The following is an 8,261-nucleotide window of genomic DNA, read 5'->3' as shown; positions in this document are numbered from 1 at the left end:
TAACATTTATAGCTTGGAAACCCCTGGACAGAAATAGCCACAACAGTAAAAACCAGATGAGTAGAACGGGGCAGGAGAGAAAGGAAGAATTCCATGTGGACATATTGAACCCAGGGACCTGTGGGATAGTCAGAAGACACTCGAACAGGCTATTGGAAATCTAAGTCTGAAGTTCAGGAGAGAGGAGGTTTAATTCCACCAATGGTGGGCAAAGTTGTGTAGGGCCGACTGTTCTGCTGAAAACAACTAGAAGAGCTGGTGGAAAAGGTTTTTAAAATCTCTTTGAAGGCATCAGAGGATGAACAAAGCAGTGAGGAATTGTGGGCCCAAGTTCTAGGAGAGCTGGAGGGAAGCCAACACCAGTGAGCCTACTATTTGGAGCCACTTTTCCTCTCAAGGTGATTAGTATTTCTAAAAGCAGAACCTGAGCCCTAGCTGGTTTGGCTCAGTGGATGGAGCGCTGGCCTGGGGATTGAAGGGTCCTGGGTTCGATTCCGGCCCAGGGCACACACCTGGGTCACGGGCTTGATCCCCAGTGTGGGGTGTGCAGGAGGCAGCCAATCAATGATTCTCTCTCATCATTGATGTTTCTATCTCTCTCCCTCCCTCTTCCTTCCTCTCTGAAATCAATCAATCAATAACATAAAAAGCAGAATCTGAGAAGCTGAATAGAGAATTCAATAAACAAGGCTGGGGAGAAGAAAATAGTTGAGGACCTACCAAGGAGGGGCCCTGATAAAATACCAGGCTTTTTGTTGGAACCCTGAAGGCTACTGCACTAGGAATAAAGGTGAAAATAGACTAAAGCCCAATTTTAACTACTATAGATCCTTGATTGAAGTGATTCCAGCTTTCTAGTGCCCTTAGCCTAGCACTGCCTGCCAAAAGCAAAGGTAAATTCTCTCTGACGGAAAAGAAAAAATGTCATGCAAAAAATAACCAAGCATGTAAAGACAAAACATACTCAGAAACATTCTCAGGGACAGACACAGAGTAGAAATCCCAGGGGATTCAGATAATGGAGTTAACAGACCTAGACTTTAAAATAGCTATGATTAATGAGTTCAATTAAAAGCAAATGAGGATTTCAGCAGCTTGAAAATTTGAGAACTAAAATTTAGCTCATATTAAGAATTCAGTGGATGAATTTTAATAATGGATTAGACATAGCCGAAAAGAGAATTAGTGAACCAGGAGGTAGAGCAGAAAAATATCCAAGTTGAAACACAGACTCAAAAAGCTGAAAAACACACAGAAAAGAGCATTAAAAAAAACATATGGGATATGAAGAATACGATTTATAAACATGTAATTTTAGCTAGGAGAGGAGAAAGAGAATGAAGCAATGTTAGGAGAGAAAATAGCTAAGAACTTCCCAAAACTGATTAAATAAATCAAGCTTAATATTTTAGAATCACCATAAATTCCAAGCAATATAAAACATACCCTCCCTAAATGAATATTTAAAAAAAATGTGTCTCTTGTGCACTTTTAAATTGGCATCTAAATTTTTCATAATAATTAGTTGCCAGGGATGCAATTTCTAGTATATTGTAAATATTGATCATTTTAAATAAACTTGTTTCATTGCTGTTTTCAATGTATCCAATGGCTTCAAAAACATAGTGATTTGATACTATCCATTTAAGAAATACACGACAGCTTTTCATTAACCTTAAGAAATTTGAGATTCTTACTTTTGATCCATGAATATATACTACCATTCCAATACTTGCCCCCTAAGTTCTATCATATTATAATTTTTGTACTTGAAAGACTTATTGATCACCATAATACAGTAGCATCAACAAAAATCACTGATATAAAATCCATAGGGAGAATGTGTATATTTCTAGGGCTGAAATTCATGAATTTCAAAAGCAATTCTGTTGGGGTGTATATATAACCTTTTGTAATAACCAAGTGTTGTCAATTATAATTTACAGAATGCTATAATTAAAATTTTTCTTTCAATATGTGAAAAAAGACAATTTATACTTCTTTGTAACAAAAATATGTAATATAAATATAATTGACTTTTAAAAATATTCCATGATCATATGATTCTGAATATTAAAAATTTGTCTTGGATTGACATCATTGTAATTATTAACAGTATAAGCAACAAAAATACACCTGAACACTTTGTAATTATTAAATATAAAAGGTAAAATTTTATTAGAAATTCCTGTCTTAATGAGATAGGCTTGTATTATATATTGCTGTGTAATAAATTATCTTGAACTTATCATCTTAAAATAACAGACATTTATTATTTCAGTTTCTGAAAGTCAGGAATCTGGAAGGGCTTAACTGGATGTTCCTCACTGTGTTTTTAAATATATATATATTTTATTAATTTTTTACAGAGAGGAAGGGAGAGAAATAGAGAGTTAGAAACATCGATGAGAGAGAAACATCAATCAGCTGCTTCCTGCATAACCCCTACTGGGGATGTGCTTACAACCAAGGTACATGCCCTTGACTGGAATCGAACCTGGGACCCTTCAGTCCGCAGGCCGACAACCAGCTAGGGCCTCACTGTGGTTTTGATGTCCATTTCACTGATGACTAATGATATGGAGCATCTTTTTAAAATATATATATTTTATTGATTTTTTTCACAGAGAGGAAGGGAGAGGGATAGAGAGTTAGAAACATTGATGAGAGAGAAACATCAATCAGCTGCCTTCTGCACACCTCCTACTGGGTATGTGCCTGCAATCAAGGTACATGCCCTTGACCGGAATCGAACCTGGGACCTTTCAGTCCAAAGGCCGATGCTCTATCCACTGAGCCAAACCAGTTAGGGCTGGAGCATCTTTTTATATGATTTTTGGTCATGTGGTTCTTGTCTCAGATCCTTTGCCCATCTTTTAATTGTGGGGGGTTTTATTTTGCCTTTTATTGTTGAGTTGTAAGAGTTCTTTATATATTCTAATACAAGTACCTTGTCAGAAATGTGGTTTTCAAATATTTCCTCAATTTGTGTCATTTCACTTTAATGGTGTCCTTTGAAGAACAAAAGTTTTAAATTTGAATGATAGTTACTTATGTTTTTGGAATAATATCTAAGGAACTATTGCCTATTTGGAGTCATAAAGACTTACACTTGTGTGAGACTGATAAAAGTTTTCTAAAAATTCAAAATCAGAAATAAAAAAGGTCATGGACAATAGGGGGGTTGGGGGCATACGTGGGGAGGGGTTCGGGATGGGAATAGGGGGATGAGGACAATTATGTGATACCATAACCAATAAAGAAATTTAAAAAAAAGAAATAAAAATGGGATCACTGAAATTTTTAAAGACATTATAAAGATCCTAAGAGAATATATGTTAGTGACTTTGAACATTTTAATGAAACAGAGAAATTCCTAGAAAAATACAACTTAAAAATAACAGGAGACATAGAAGTGAATATTCCTAAGAGTAGTAAAAACAATTTAATAAACTAAAATCTTCCTACAGCCCTTGCTGGTGTGGCTCAGTTGGTTGAAGTGCTGTCTGGTACACCAAAAGGTGTTTTGCTTCCTGGTCAGGGCACATACCCACATTGTGGGTTCGATTCCTGGTTGAGATGTGTGCTGGAGGCAACCAATCAATGTTTCTCTGTCACATCAATGTCTTTCTCTCCTTCTCCCTCCCCCCTCTCTCCCAGCCCCTCTCTGAAATCAATTAAAAAACAAAAAAACAAAACACCTTCCCACACACACACACAAAAACTCCATTTGGTTTCGTTAGTGAAAATTCCAGTCTTTACAGATTCTTCCAGATAATTTTAAAAAGGAGGATATACTCCTCGACTCATTTTATGGGAAGCATCGTCTTGTCATAAAACTTAACAAAAACAACAAGAGAAAGGAAAATTATTGGCAAGCTTATTCCTGAGTACGGTTGTAAACCCCTGAGTGGGAGTGGGACGGATCAGCACTTTCCTCCCGGTCTTTCCCAGCGAGTGCAGCAGTGAAGCCTCGCCAGAGTGCAGGAAGCAGAAGCTATCTGAGAACTTTGAGAAGTACACCGTGGCAGGTGAATTGGGGAAGAGCCCCAAAATATGAAGCACTGAACTGGTAATGAGTTCACCATATTTTTATCCTCCTGCCCCTTGGCCTCAGACACGGGCAAGGTTATGAAAGTACATGGCAGAGTGGGCTAAGGAAAGCTCTAGCTTTCTGGCTAGAGAACTAAGAAGAGGAGCCCCAGGGAACTGAATAAATAGTATAAGGGAGATCATAGAATAAATCACATAATATTTTTTATAAACTCCTTTAGAACTTTACACCTTTAGGTTGATCTGGTCTTCATCAGCATATGAAAGACTTGGAGAACTGAATTTACCGTCATCCAGGTCCCAGACTAGCCACTAGGGGGCGCACACATGGGACAGGGCGGAACCCCATTGCAAAATCTTGGAAAACTGAAATGAAATTCTAACCACAGCTAACAAAAAGTCAGTTGGAACTACAGTAATGGCCTGAAGCTAATTAGGTCAGTTGCATACTAATACAAAAATATCAACATTCTTCACAGGATTTAAACAAGACCCCAAGGCCGAAACCGGTTTGGCTCAGTGGATAGAGCGTCGGCCTGCGGACTGAAAGGTCCCAGGTTCGATTCCGGTCAAGGGCATGTACCTTGGTTGCGGGCACATCCCCAGTAGGCGGTGTGCAAGAGGCAGCTGATTGATGTTTCTCTATCATCGATGTTTCTAACTCTCTATCCCTCTCTCTTCCTCTCTGTAAAAAAATCAATAAAATATATTTAAAAAAATAAAATAAAATAAACAAGACCCCAAGTCTCATGTCATAATGTTCAAAAATGTTTAAGATGCAATCTAGAATTACTTGGCATATGAATAACCAGTAAAATTTCCATTCACAAATAAAGAGACAACACATGTCAATACCAAGATGACTTATATATTGGAATTATCTGACAAAGACTTTAACGCAGCCATTATAAAAAATGCTCTAACAAATAATTGCAAACACCCTTGGAACAAATGGAAAACTAGAAAGTTTCAGCAAATAAATAGGAAATATTTTCTATGGAAATGTTAGAACTAGAAAATAAATAAATAAATATATAAATAACTGGATAGACCCCAGGAAAATGGAGATGTCAGCTAAGCCTGGAAAGCTGGGGACTGGGGCAGCTGGGAGGAAGAGGAGGTGTGTTGGGGAGGGGCGGGGGGAGAGGGAGTGGGAGGAGGAGGAGAAGGAGGAGGAGAAAAGAAAAGGAATAAGTGGGAATACAAATAATAAACTAGAAAGCTTAAATCCAAATATATCAATAATTGCATTAAATGTAACTGTTTTAAACATACCAATAAAAAAACAGAGGTAGTTAGAATGAATAACAAAACATAAAACAATTATATTCTGCCTACAAGAAACTCACTTCAAATGTAATGCTACTAGTATAGATAGGGTAAAAGTAAAAGAATAGAAACATTAATATCAGACAAAGTAGACTCAAAGCAAGGAAAATTATAAGGGATAAAGGCATATATTACATAATAATTAAACTATCAAATCACCAAGAAAACATTACAATCCTAAATGTATATGTAAGTAGCAACAATGATCTCAAAATACATGAAGCAAAAACTGACAGAACTTAAAAGAGAAACACACAAATCCACAATTATAATTGGGGACTTTACCTCTCCTATGACAAAAATCTATAGAACTAGCCCTGGCCGGGTAGCTCAATGAGTTGGAGGAAAAGGAGGAAGGAAGGACTACATTGGTAAATATATCAAATTATAATTCCACTGTGCTAAAGATCTATTTTAGCAAGCACCCCAGTGATTCTGCTGCAGGTGGGCATGGTCAGTATTGCCTGGTATGGCAAGGAAAAGAAATAATACCGAGAAAAGGCCACAAAGCACAGTGTCATCATTAGGCAATCTGGTTGCATGGTGGGAACAGAAGCCATCCTGAGTGGGTTAGAGACCGGACTGGAGCCAGAGAGCATAGACAACATTTAGGAAGCTCAGCTGGGGAAAGAGATGGGCAAATAGCAAAAGGTAGACCTCAGAGCTGAAGTGGGTTTGTTGTCAGCATCAGAGAAACATGAGAATAGGTATGGGACGGAGAGAAGAAATCAGGAAGGGGTGGAGACAGGGAATTGAGGAGCCTGAGAAGTTGTTAGGGGACAGAATGAGGAGACAGGAGGGATCAACATCGAACTGGGGAAGGAAAAGAAGCCAAAGCTCTGAGAGATTTATGGTGCACATGGGATTGTTCACGGAGATAGGTCATCAGAGCTCTCTCTGGAGTTCTGGTGGCAGGATGAGAGCTAAGCGGCTGAGAAAGAAGAGAGGGAAGCCGTGGGGCTCCAGGACACCAGAGGGTGGGAGAATCAGCTGTGGGGAATGGCATCCAGAGTCAGTAAGAGGCGACTCCGGGGTCAGCTAAGCCTAGTGGGCTGGGGACTGGGGCAGCTGGGCTTAGTTGCATGGATCTATAAGACCCCATTCCTCTACCTGGGGGGATGCAGTGAGGTGAGCAGAGATGGGGGCTTGCCAGGATTGGAGAACTGAGAAGTGTAGGGCAAGTTCCAGGGGAGAGGGGGTCAGCAGTGAAGTCCAAGGTTCTGGCCTGGAAAGAGGACTCACTGAAAGTGCGTGTGTGTGTGTGTGTGTGTGTGTGTGTGTGTGTGTGTGTGTGTGAATTGAGTGGCTAAGTAAATTCATGAATGGATGAGGTGAATGGATGAATGAGGATTGTATATGGTATTCAAGGACTTGGTCAGTTTCTTCTAAATTGTTGAGGATTATATGTAAGTACATAAATGAATGAAAGGGAAACAGAGGTAGTTTGAATTGAAGGAAGCTCACCAAGGCTTTGAGGTAGGAAGTTTCAAAAAGCATTTTATGGAACCTAACTTAATATAAGGGCCCAAGAACATGGACCCTTGTCTCACTCCTTTATAGAAGCAGGAAACAGACTGACAAATCTCAGAAGGAAGGTGGCAATGGCGGGGTGGGGGGGGGGGGGAAGATTAACCAAAGAACTTACATGAATATATGCATAACTTATGAACATAGACAATAGTGGTGGTGAAGGCCTGGTGGGGGCAGGAGTATGGTGGAGGGGGTCAATGGGGGGGGAAAGGGGACTGTAATACTTTCAACAATAAAGATAATTTTTTAAAGTCCTGCTGTAGCACTTTTTAATATATGCCAGGGACTGTCCTAAGCATTTTGCATGTTGTAACTCACTTAAACTTCACATCATCCTGTGAAGCTGGCACGCCTATTATCTGCCTTGTACAGATAAGGAAACTAAGGCATAGAGATGTTAAGTAACTTGCCCAGGATTACCCAGTAAGTGATGGAACTGGTATTTGAACTAGCCCATCTGTCCCCAGCGACCATAACCAACTGCTATACCATCCTGTCTCTCACAGCCTGTCATTTCGCCTCTTCCCCAAGCTTTTCTCCAATGGATATGTTTCTTTCTTCTCCCTTTACTGACTTCTCTTCTGAGTCCCTCAGACCTCATATTTCTGGAGAAAGTTTTCAATGAACCTTGCTTACTGTAAATAATTGTAAGTAACCCCCAACTTTCCCCCCAAATGATACCCAGACATACCATAACTTCCTAGTAAAAAACCCTGCCTCCCCCTCCCTCATCTTCTACACTTCATCTGCCCCCCCAACCCATTTCCTGTGCCCCATCCCTGAGCCAGACCCATATCACCTTCTTCTTCCCTAGCCCAGGAGGCTATTCTCCCTGAGCTGGGATTGGATCCCCCTGCCTTCCTGGGCAGACTCTACGGAAGTGAGTGTTGGAGGAGTCTAAGACCTTCCAACTAAACAAATGCTTTACCTGTCAGTCTAGCACAGCGGTCGCCAACCGTTCGGACCTCAGGGACCACCAGTGGCCCGCGGACCCCCCGTTGGCGACCGCTGGTCTAGCAGATGCCTGCAAGTTGACTACAGGGTTCTAGAACAGGGGGCTTTCCAGATACCATCTTGGCCAGTTCCCAGGAGCTGTCTCAATCTCACCCCCTAGCCTCAGGTTGGAAACCCCCAGTGACAAAGTGACCCTGAATTTCCACCCCCTGGGAGCCAGTGCCCAGGACATGCCTCCATGCTACCCGCCAGGGACTCCTTCTCAGCCTCAGCTTGCATCCCTCCAGGGACACAGTGGTCCTGAATTTCTACCCACTGGGAGCAGCCCTAACCCAGAATCTCCACCTTCAGGATGAACACAGACTGGAACACAAAGAAGGAACCAACAGGCCATC

Source organism: Eptesicus fuscus, chromosome 15, assembly GCF_027574615.1.
Source record: "Eptesicus fuscus isolate TK198812 chromosome 15, DD_ASM_mEF_20220401, whole genome shotgun sequence".
NCBI lineage: Eukaryota > Metazoa > Chordata > Mammalia > Chiroptera > Vespertilionidae > Eptesicus > Eptesicus fuscus.
This window is presented reverse-complemented; position numbering follows the sequence as displayed.